Raw genomic sequence first — 12,567 nt, forward strand, 5'->3', positions numbered from 1 at the left:
CCCACACACACACACACACACACACACACACACACACACACACACACACACACAGCTGCTATGCTGTAGTCAGAGCCGTGGAGCTCTCCACCCAGCTTCATTTATCTTCTCCCACAAAAGCTCTGATCCGATTCAAAGCCATGGGGAGTGTTTGACTGTGCATCCCTGACAGCTGCCTCTTGGTCAGGGTGTTTAATAATCCCTGCTGGGCTTATTGGTTTTGTTATGGCTTCTCCAATTCCCTGTCCTTCTGCCAGATAGGCATCTAGATGACTTTTTACTGAAGCACAGTGCAATAGAATGGCATTTCAGGAAAAGGATGTAATTGTAAATATATTGTGTTTATATGTCCATTAACATTGCACTTAAATGCAACTTGTAATGTGTTTTGTATTTGCTCAAGACCAAAAACAAAAACTTTGGATCACTGCATAAAACATTCTGTGCTGCCTTGCCCAAATCTTACCAGTAGCGATTCTGGGATCTCTCTCTATCTCTCACTGTCTTTGTGTTGCCTCATTTCCAGAATTTTTGGTTCTTGGTTATTGTCCAGGTGATTCAGCCTCAGCTCTTGTGTTCCTCTCTCCCTTGTGTGAATGATGCCTTTTCCTGCTGTCTGTTTGTGCAGTCTGTCCTCTTTTCAGGTATCCATAGTGGAGAGAATGTCATTTGGCTCAGGGTCTGTCTGTTTGGTTTACAATATTTCTATGATATTGTCATCCTGAATTTCCATATTATAATTTAGATAGTTTGGTCCATTGTACACATGTCATCTAGTGCAATTTCTTCATTGTGTGTAAAGCCCCTTAAGGCAAATTTGTTGAGTTGAAATTTGACTTGACTAAGGACTGTGGGAACGGCTAAATGGAGAGTCATACACAGATCTGGAAAATTGAAGGAGATTGTCACACTCACAATGGTGGATCCTGGGCATGGCTCAATGGGAACGGTGCTTTTCCCAATTAACATTTCTACAGTACATTTAATTGTTCAGACCGACAACAACATAATCCATCGGTCTGTTGATGTTTCCCAGAATCATCTATAAAAGGTTGCACAAGTTAAAGCAATTAAACAGGTTTCCTTAACTCAGAAGGGCTCGCATGGAGTTCTGATTTATGAAGCTTTTCAGAGGAGAGAGTGTTGAATAAGTTGGCTGACATGAGACAGTGTCATTCACTTCAGTGCTAAAGGTAAAACCATGGGTCAGCATTCATATGACGCAGATAAAGAGCAGCCCTGGTTGTGAACAATCTTATAAAACTATGTCACTAACATTTAGAGCGGAATTGCATGCTTTATTAGTCACGTGCATACCTAGCTATTCCAAGAGTTAAAGATCATATCAGTGTGATTTATGGCCTACTAAATTATTCCTCATATTAACCGATAAATTCTAGCTAAATCATTTTTTCATAACCGTCAACATCACCTGGAGCGCATTCTGTGCGATTCTGAGGAAATGCTCACTACACTATGCTGGTGTTAATGGTAATGGTAAATTCAGACTTTTGTTGCAGGAAAAGGGGGAAACTGTGCCAAAAAAATGCTATTGAGACCGAAGTCATATTGGCAATTCAAGATCACATTGTCACATTAGATTCAGCTGTACCCTACACGTGAGCAAAGCCCTGTGCATGTCATCACAAGGAAAACAAACACACAAATCAGTAAACTGGCGGTCAGTGTAAACTCCAAACATCCTCTGGACCTTTGCTGCCTTGCTCCTCAGTTTCCCACATGCTGTCCTCTCCCGCGCAAAGATTGTTTCCCTTCGTTTAGATTTATGATTAAACATAGATTGGCTTATATTTTATGAGAAATCCTGCCCAGTTGTCAACTTGCTTGCTGTGTTCTCTTCCACATTGTATCCAGATAAGTGCTGGCTTCCTGTATTGTTATGCCAGCCTTCCATGCACACAGCCACAGGGTCCCAGACCACTCTGTCAATTAGACGGTACACACACAACCACATGGAGCTGAGAAAAGAGAGAGTGAGCAATGTCTAAAAGCAAAAAGATGATTGTTGACTTCTTCCATCATCAGAAATGTTTTAGTACATTTGCATGCCATGATACATTTGAATACATGTCATCACTTAACAATATGCACAGATACAGGAAAAACACAAAGAAGTCATTGGGTAGGTCTGTCTCACTTCCCTGTCTTAACAGGTCTTTTGTGCCCATTCAAAGGGATAACTTATGTGCCTTTAAAATATAGATAGAAGATAGAAGGTCAGAATCAATACAAAAATTTTGATAATGACAGAGCTGTGGCCGTAGGTAACACAGAAAGCCAGACACACTGTAGCAGAACTAGATTCTGTGGCTGTTGTGGTGGCCTGCAAAAAGTGAAACATGTACACACAAACTGCAAGTAAAACTATATGGCTATTATGCATACAGTATGTGTGTAATTATGTGTAAGATGTGTGTATTGTTGTAGAAGTGGGAAAATACACACATTTATGTGTGCACATGATGTTTGCAATGTAAACAAGGCAAGGAAATGATGTATCTCATGCACACTTGCACACATACTCATTTAATGTATGAAATTACCACAGGGATTTAAATTACGTCTGTCTTCTCTGTCAGTATTGGTTTTGTTGTACAGGCAATCAGAGTAACTGTTAGGGCTTGAGTTCAGTGTCAGTGACTTCTGCTCTCAAAGACTTAGTAAATTTCCACTTCTATCATCATTTTGAGTAAGTTTTAAATATTATGTCAAATCTTGACTGTCTTCATTCCTTAAAACTCTTATCTTCGTCTTGGTTCATCCTGAGGTGGCATCCTTTGTATCGTCCTGTTCTCATAACACAACTCGTCCCTCTGACCCCTCCAGCTCTTGCCTATAAACACCCATTTTCCCCTCCCTGCACCCCTCCTCCAACAGCAAACCTTGACTCATGCACCCCAGTGGCCACCCAATGTGAAAAGGCAGACACCCCACCCCCACATCTACTTGCCCATGACCCCTTGAGACCAAAACAGGAACAACATTCTTTCCATTGTGGCTGGTCTTTCATCCTTCTCCACCACCGGGGCACCAGAAATAACCTGCAAGGAGTATTGTGTGGCAAAAATCAGGGCCTTTTGTTCGAGCCCGGCCACAACGAACAGATAACCTAAACACACCACGCTCCATCTTAGTCACTGTCTCCTCATGCCTCTGTCTGTTTGTGTTAATGCACTTTACTGAGTATGTGTGGGAGTGACAGGTAAAGGTGAGCATAGTTTCATCAAGGAAATGTCCTTAAAGAAATGAGTTCATAGGTAGGCGTATGATTAAGGAGTGTCAGTTAGTGCATTTTTTCTCCTGTGAACACAAGCTGAAACTGAGATAATTGTGTATATTTAACACACCTAGTTCCACTGCAGTTTGCACATGGAGTGCTGCAACAGATTTGATGCTTTCGGGACACCAAAAGCTGAGCCTGAAACTGATTTAATAAGTCATGTATATGCTACTGCGTGCCAACGCTCCTGTTGACCCAGAGGCAGCAACAGGAGTCAGGCAGAGTAAGACAGAATCTGAAAGGACAAGACAGTATGAGGTGTGGTGTGTTTATCTTTTAGTTAGGCTTCCTTCATTACACACGCGCTTCCTGCGTTACAGATAACCCCTTTGGAATTGTGGTAAACATCACCCGATGTTTCACTGCGAATTAATGTGCATGTGTAAGGACCCTATGTTCTCATTTGCATACATTTAAAAGAATAGTTTGCCATTTCAGGAAATACACTTATTTGCTTTTGGATGGAAGATATGTGAGAAGATCGATACCACTCTCTAAGGGTTGAGTGGTATCAATCTTCTCATCTAGCATTGACTTTCCACCAAAAAGCAAATTACTGAAAGTGTCAATTTCTTTGAGGTGCAAATAAATGAAGAAGGATGGTAGTCTGGATCAACGACAGTTCATTTCCAGGGTAATCGCTGCCAGATGTCCCTCACCTTCTGCTTTCTTTGTGTTGCTGTTCTTAAACTCGGTTCACTATGGGAAACAACAACCAGAACCTCCAAGCTAGCAATTTGTGAAGAGTTAACTTAATTTAATGGTGTATGTGACAACCATTTTGCAGAGCCATTGTCTCTGTGTCCGGAGCATAGTGCAGCCTTAGACAATTGTGATTGGTTTAAAGAAATGCCAACAACCCAGAGCATTTATTTTCCTATACTGGAATGTATGTGTGGAGGAGCCGGACCTTACTCCACAGCACTCTGCAGAGTATGGTCTGGCAATGCGAGACTAGAAGGAAAATAGCAGCTATGGCATCACTGTCATCTTTGTAACCAACCCACAAAAGAGGCTGACAGGGATCTTGCTCAATCACAAAATGAGTAAGTAAATATATAAACTCACTAGAAACCAAAACCGGACCCAGTGACTTTGTATACAGAAGAAGAGAGGGATGATGGCATTGCACTCTCTCAGTAACGTATTTACCATCAGAGAAAGTCAGGCATCTTAATTGGGTTTCTCATGATCAAGTATTAGCTTAACTGGGTTACTCTAACAAAGTTTGCATGTGTCAATTCAAGTTATTTGAGTGGTTGAGTTAGAAAGGCTTCTCTGTGCAATTTTATTGAACACGTACATTAGTGGGGGGAAAATACAGGGGGGTCAGGAAAGGTATACAGCTGCACAGATGGGAGGCAGAAACCTTACACCAATCTGTGGACGAGGGGGGCAGGACCTGTCTGAAATGTTTAAAGTAGAAGAACTTTTCTGATCAATAGTGATTCAACATGTTTACTTTGAATCCCTCATCATTAGCACTGCATTTACCAGAAAAAAAACAAATTTAAGATTTCCTTGATAAGATCTTTGACCGACCAATGACAGTTTGAGGTTAGTTTTGCGGGGAAACCTCCCTCCAGGATTTCACAAAAGAAGGAAGAGTGCTGTTTGTTTTGTATGTCAGCTCACTCCCTCTTTCACAAACCCACAATTTCCATGTCAGCGATGACAGCTTTCCCTGTCTGACACTCTCTGTTGGACAAACATCTTCAGTAATCAAAAGGGCTTTATGCCAGAAAAAAAATATTGCTCAAGCAGTTACAAGTAAAACATATAACACAGTATTAGCGGCAGGCAAACAAGGAAAGTAAGATTCATCTACTTAAACAGCTGTCTGGAGTCCATCTAAGGATTCATAGATAGAAATGGACTGTAGACACTCTGCTGTAAACAGGAAGCAGCTAAATCTAAAGTTACTGTGCAGATGAAAATCATGAATGCATTAATTGAAAATACAGAAAATACTTTTGGAGAAAGAACTAAGAATGGTGAAAATTAAGAAAAAGGGATTATTTGCTTGGACCAACATCAAGGTGGAACTGTTACTGTGAGATATGTTAGCCAGGCCTACCTAACCAAAAAGACTGACTGACATGGTTGTCTGCATTGAGGTTTCCAAAGGGCTCCGTTTATGCCCGTCCAGACTACAACGCAAGAACAGAGTGTTTTAGTGATTAGTGTTTCCAAATGTCTCCGGTGAAGGGCGTTAAAATTTGGAGTAGTTTGGACGCTAGGTGTAAACATGGCAAAATATATGCAACTTAGTGTGGCTGTAGCCTCAGTCTCATCGTTCTAATCAACTTTGTTTCCAGTTGTAGCTGGGAGATATTTTCAGCAAAAGATGCTATGATAAACTCACTGTACACTACTAGCCCCGCACCAAACGGAAAACAGTTAAAGGTCCTATGACATGGTGCTCTTTGGATTTGCTTTCACATAGACCGTAGTGGTCCCTGAACCCTTGTGTTGTCTTCCCGCCAACCATGAAAAAAAGTTCTCGCTTTTTCTGACATTTTTGTCACTTTTTCAATGTTGTGGGTGTTTTTTTTAATGTTTTTTCCAAAGTTATTTGATATTTTTAATGTTGACATTTTTAGCTTATTTCAAAGGGCCCTTTTTTTTTGATGTGGGTCAAATTTGACCCGAGGACAACACCAGGGTTAATACCATATCTGAAGTCTTGTTCTCAATATTCAGCCTTGGTGCAGAATTACAGCCACTAGAGCCAGTTCCACGATGAGCTTTCCTTAGGACGTGCCATTTCTGAGTCTGTAGCTTATGGTTAGGGGGTCGGGGGGGCAAGGTGGAGGCTGGGGTTGTGGCCTTGACCAACTGCCACTTTGCTCGTTGGAAAGCCAGGATGTCTCTCTCTCATGGGTGGGCCAAATTCTCTGGGCGGGCAAAGCAGAGAAAAGGGGAGGTAACCTCCAGATTGACCCATCTGAGCTTTCATTTTCTCAAAGGCAGAGCAGGATACCCCGGGCTCAGTTTACACCTATTGCCATTTCTAGCCACTGGGGGACCACAGGCAGGCTGGGGGAACTCATGTTAATGTTAAAAAAACTCAGAGTGAAATTTTCAAGCCATGGGACCTTTAAAGATGGAGTATATCCAGCTGGTGAACAGAGTATATCATTTATCAGCTAAAGAGTTCTGCATTTCCCTCAGGAGTTGATGGAGACCAAAACCGAGCTAAAAGATTCAATATTGAACTTACATTCATCAGGTGGCCAGAAACTTGACTCCAAATAATTGCTCATGTTGTTGCATGTAAAGAGGCAAGGAAATTGCATTAAACGAAACGTCCTTTTTTCTGCAGGGAGTCTTTGTGTCTACTCAGAGCTGTGGATGGCTCCACATGACCTTAGATCTGTGAATATTTGTTTACCATGTTTTTCGTGGTGAAGGATATTAAAAAACAGGAAAGCAAAATCTTATAATCTTTACAACTCCAAAAAGGTCAAGCACAATGTCTGAGATTGTAGAGAGAAAATGTAAAAACGCAATCATGGCACATTTCACCTGAAAAGTGAACCAATTTTCAAAACAAACACAAACACCATTTGATGCTGAAAAACATATGCGCAGCACAGATAATTTACAAGTAAGGTTTGACTCAGTCAACACTAAGAACTTCCTTGTTCCTATCACTAAACTCGCAATGAAACAAAGAAAAGAAGAAACAGAAAGAGGTAATAGTGACTAATGCTGAAAAAAAGCTCAAAACTCAAAAAACTCCTTCCCCCTGCTCTCTTGACACCCAATCAACCTGTCCCTGACGTCCTGTTTTCTGCTCAGGTCCACCAATGAACATGGGCCTTTTCAAATGGTACCATTTTCTTCTGTGCAGGACTGACCTTCATTTCTTAAAGTAATGATGGCCACTCGTTTCTCTTTACTTAGCTGATTGGTTCTTGACACAATATTTATTCTAACAGTTGTCCAATAGGGTTGTCGGCTGTGTATCAACCAGACTTCTGCACAACACGACTGATGGTCCAAACTCCATTAATAAGGCAAGAAGTTCCCCTAATTAACCCTGACATGGCACACCTGTGAAGTGAAAACCATTTCAGGTGACTACCTCATGAAGCTCATTGAGAGAACACCAAGGGTTTGCAGCACTGTCAAAAAAGCAATGGGAGGCTACTTTGAAGAAACTAGAATATAAGATATGTTTTCAGTTATTTCACACTTTTTTGTTCAGTACATAATTCCACATGTGTTCATTCATTCAGTGATAATCTACAATGTAAATAGTCATGAAAATAAAGGAGAAGATGCATCCAAACGTTTGGCCTGTAAAAAAAAAAAAAATATATATATATATATATATATATATATAGCACATTTGAAAACAAATTTTACAAAGAGCTAAACAGTGACGCCAAACATTAGCAAGACAAAATTGGTTAAATAATGCAAGAAGTCAAAAGACACAAACAATAATAGAGAGAAGACAATAAGCATATACTTATAAGCAATAAAATAGAATAAGTTCACTCAGCCTTTAAGATGTATATGCTGATTATTGATCATTAAAATCTAGGTTTAATTGTAATGATGAGCATTGTATATGAATAATGTAATGGGCAGAAACATAAAGAACCTATCGGTGTTGTCCCCTAAATCAGTGGTTCCTAACCTTTGTGTCTTGAACCTCCTAAATTAAAGCTTTGTCTACTTACCTTGTCCCCTTACCACCAGTTCCCAATTCAATTAAAGAATGGTTTTATTTGAGTATTCATAATCTTTGATTATACCCAGGATTTGCGAGCAAGAGAAAATACTGTAAAAGATCAATATGATTTTTGTGTAGCAGAAATGTTTCTTCTGATGTCTTTTCTATTGATCGTCTTGTAACTTCTAAATAGTTATCTTGTGACCCTAGAGCAAAATCTTTGTCTTGCAGCTGTTGTACAAGTTCAAATTGAGTCACAGGCTTCACAGAGAGTGTTCTCTGTGCCGGTGTGTCTGGAAGCCAGTTATTGTTGCCTGCGTGTGTTTTTTGTCTCAGTGTCTGGCAGTGGTACCAGTAACTGAGCGGGTGACTTGTATCTCACGGCTCATGCCAAAATATGTTTTGCCTGCTGACTGTTTCTCCTCTCCTCCTTTGCCTCCTGTTGTTTTTTCTCTCCACTCTGCCCATGTTTTCTTCTTTTATGTCTTTGTTTGTTTACATTCACAGTGGATGGAAATCACAGACTTCAGAAGGATGTAGGCAGGAACAAGGCTGTTTTCTCCTTTTTTTCCCCTTTTTTCCCTCCACTGAAACGCAGGCGGTCAGGCATGCTAGGGGTTTTCAAACTAGAGTCTGTGTTGGGGGTCCCTGGAGAGCAACCTTGCCATAATAGTCGGGTGGAGTGGGCTGGCGAGCGCATAGGAGGGAAAATGAATTGCCTGCCATGTAACTCCATACAAGGCCTTTGTGGACTACATTGTGCTGAATTTACCAGCATTTACCCCAGCCTACAAACCATCCAGCATGTGATGAACGACAAAGGTTGAAAAATGTTTTGTGGCTTTCTCAAACTCTCATAGTTGTAACAAAAGAGAAGCTTACTTTGTTACATTGTGGCACTCAATCCTTGATTCATCTCTCCCCTATATTTCACAACTCATTCTCTCTCTGTTTCCTCTTTTTCTCAGTGAGAAAAGTGTGCTGAGAGTGTGCACGTGTACGTACACATATACGTTTACATGATGAAGTGCCTGTGGTATGCATGTAATTGCCCTTGCACTGTGTGTGAGTGTGTGTCTCAGTCCTTATAGCAGCCTTTGGATTCTTGTGCAAAGGAGTAGATCACGGTACAGCTGTAAATCTTAAAGAGAAGCTGAGAAATTGGAGCACCAGTGACAGTTCGACTTCCTCCCCTCCGAATGGACTTTGCTCCCTAACCTTGGGAAAGAACTGCCACGTGCTCCAGAGAGAACCGATCAGACAACTCAGTAACAAAGTAAAGAAAAAGAGTAAGAAGAAAAAAGAAAAGACCCCCTCCCCATCTCGCCTACGTCCTCTGACACAACTCCCATCCTATAATCTCCCTGATTATGAGTGTATGTCAAAGGAAGGGAGGAGAGATAAAAAGACCAGGATGAAAAGTCCAAATCTCAGACCGGCTCGAAATGCATCAAGTTGACTCACTCAGTATGATACACAAACACTGACTGACTCCTACACAGACGGCCGCATTGTTTGATCACTGAAAGACATACAGACACAAACAATACAGAAGCAGGGTGCACACTTGGTAAGCACACACTGTGTAAACGTGGGAAGGCCGTTCTCTTTTGTCACAGACATACAGGGAGGTAGAAAAAACAGACACCAGCCCCATCTTTGCTTAAAGCTCTGTTGTCCTCTCTAGTCATTTTTCATGTCTATTATGGCACAGCGTACACCATAAAGACAACCGACATTTGCACTTGATCCTCCTGTAGAGCTTTAACACAATGGTCAACTTTGCATTGAGATCATAGATGTAAGAGGAAGTGAAAACACAAGTCAAGTCTTTACAAAAGAAAGCACACAGATGAATGTATGCATACCGTACAGTAAGCCTCCCTCCCACCTCACTCTATCAGCTATAGGTGTAACCTTTCCCCCTTTTCTGGAGAAAAGATTAAAAATGAAAACTTTTCGTTTTAACCTTGAGGGCATTGCTTGGCTGAGAAAAGTTAAATGAGTGTGACACATGATGTACTACTTCTAGAGAGATAATGGCAAGCTGCTGACGCTTTACCAAGGATTTTCTAAACACTCTAATTTTCTCTTTTCCCAGCTAGATCAAACAGGACTATCTGTGCCTATCCTTGACATAGACCCACAGCAAAGCAACAACACTGGCTCACACAGATTAGTAATATGACAGTACTCGGTGGGAACCTGAAACACTGAAAACAACCACATCAAGAATATCTTCTCCCACAGGATCTAAGGGCATTCCAGGATCCTGTTTGTTCCTCCTCCCCTCAGATTTTTTCAACAAAAATGAAAACATTCATTAAATCGAATCCATTCATCACGCAGCTACAGTCTCTTAATGAGCACTTTGCTGAATAAAATACGGGAGTAGCTATAATTGTCTTACAGGAAAAAGGAAGCGGTGGTTCAAATCAAAAAATCATGCCAGATTTCTAATGAGCGGCAGGATCAAGTGCAAATTAGTTTTGCAAGATACATTTCCCCAGTTTCTGAGTCTTTCCATTGAAAGCAGGCTTCCACAGACTTCCTCAAAATGCGGAACCATGAATTTCCTCTTCATCTAATAAATATGATTATATTCCATAATTAGTATGTTTTTCTTGTTGTTAATTAGGATCTTCCCTTATGTCCCACATTTTTTTCCGTATGTAACTTAAGCTGTGAAAAGAAAAAATGGTTATTGAAAGGATTATTTTTTTGTTATATGTCTACAGAAACGTTAGCATTAAAGCTATAGTGCATCGTTTCTGTCGCCCCTATGAGGAATTCTAAGTGATCACGCACACCCCCCCTCCTCCTCCACACAGTTGCTGTTAGCCTAGGAGGACACGGAGGATAAAAACCCATGATGGTAATTATCTTCACACTAGTTTCTGAGAGCAAAAGTCCCCAGACGACACAATCTTCTGAACATAGCCATACCAACATGACATAACTTTGCGTAAACATACACACAGACTTTTTTAAGCCAAGTGGCATGTTACCTGTGAGCATAATGAGCTATCTGAGTGTATGTCAACGCTGTATACCGGTGACATAAACATGAACGATTGCCATGTTATTGCAAGAACAAAGCGACGTTTGAGTTTAGGAAACATGACATGCAGTTGGGTTAATGAAAAGAAGAACGGGGTTGGCTTTAGTAAAAAAAAGAATCTGACCGTTGAGTTTAAAAAAACATGACACCCCGGCCTCCTGGGTGAAAGTCCTGTTTTACACATCGACCACCCCCACCAACCCCCCTACGTGAATTTTCCCTCTTCACACAACTCGCCACGGCTTAAATTCACGCACTATTGCAAGGTAATGTAAGTCAATAGAGGCCAAATGGCATTGATAAACATGCTAAAAAGCAAGCATGCGTCTTGAGAACACACCAATAATGGCGTATGAATTGCCTTGTCATACCTACGCTATTTCGTGAGATCAGTCTAGCCATGCTGGCAGATTTGTGTGGAGCTCTTAGTCTTAATTAGCTTTGTAGCAACTCATTTGGCAATGGCTTGAATGTAACTGACGTTCATTAATATCAAAAAGTAACGCACTAAAGCTTTAAAAGGGAAACAAATAAATGAATGTCCTGAAAGATAATTCCAAGAAGCATTCTTCAATAAAAGAACATGTTTAGTACAAAATAGTGACAAAAAGAAGGTGTGAACAATGGTTAAGAGATCTACTAATCCTCTTTAAAAATAAATATTGTTTTAATCCATCCTGAGATAGCGTAATGTATTTGAAGTGTCTTCTACAGTAGCTGTGTTGATCAGTCAGAAACCTAACCAGTTTATCCAGGAACTTAATTTGAACCCAATTACCATTTTCATGTTAATGTGCTGTCTGCTCGGAGGCTAATGTTCTCAGTGATAACATCGGCGTCTGCTGCCTCCTCGTCTGCCCATGTTTACAGACGGCAGACGAGTCCAATGGCAGGCGCCTTTCCTGTGTGCACTCACAGCCGGAGGGTGGTAGAGAAGATCTGATGGATATCAGAGTTATTATTCTCACTTTGATTGTGTAATCTGCACAACATATCCATGGGTTACCTGCTAAATTTGAGTCATGTACTCAGCTCTTTGAGGCAGCCTTTTGTGCGTTGGTCTGCAAATGTGCACTTTAAGTAACCCACTTTTGACCTGGTGTTGTGTTTCTTTTTTATATATTAGTATGTATGTTAATTGTATCAATGTATGTTATGAAAATGTATACTTTAGTCACTTGTTTTACTACTTTTACTTACTACTTTTAGATGAACAGGAAAATATAAGATGCCTCAGCTACTATGAGTAGTAGAAACCCATACGAAAATCATAAAGTTTGACCAATCAGAGCTTTGAAGGCAGGAATAATAATTGTGCTGGCAAAAACTAAACTAATTATTCTCTTGTAGCCTACAAATATTTTTTGTGTGAATTCTGTTCAGACTGGAACCAGGAAATAGCCACAGCCTTGCACTCTTGAGTCTGATGACAAAAGCTCTGGCCTTATCCTTTTCTGCAGATGAGTTCATCTGCTCTGTGTGACGTCTCTCTGAAGAAAATTGATTGTGTAAACGGTA

Source organism: Etheostoma cragini, chromosome 17, assembly GCF_013103735.1.
Source record: "Etheostoma cragini isolate CJK2018 chromosome 17, CSU_Ecrag_1.0, whole genome shotgun sequence".
NCBI lineage: Eukaryota > Metazoa > Chordata > Actinopteri > Perciformes > Percidae > Etheostoma > Etheostoma cragini.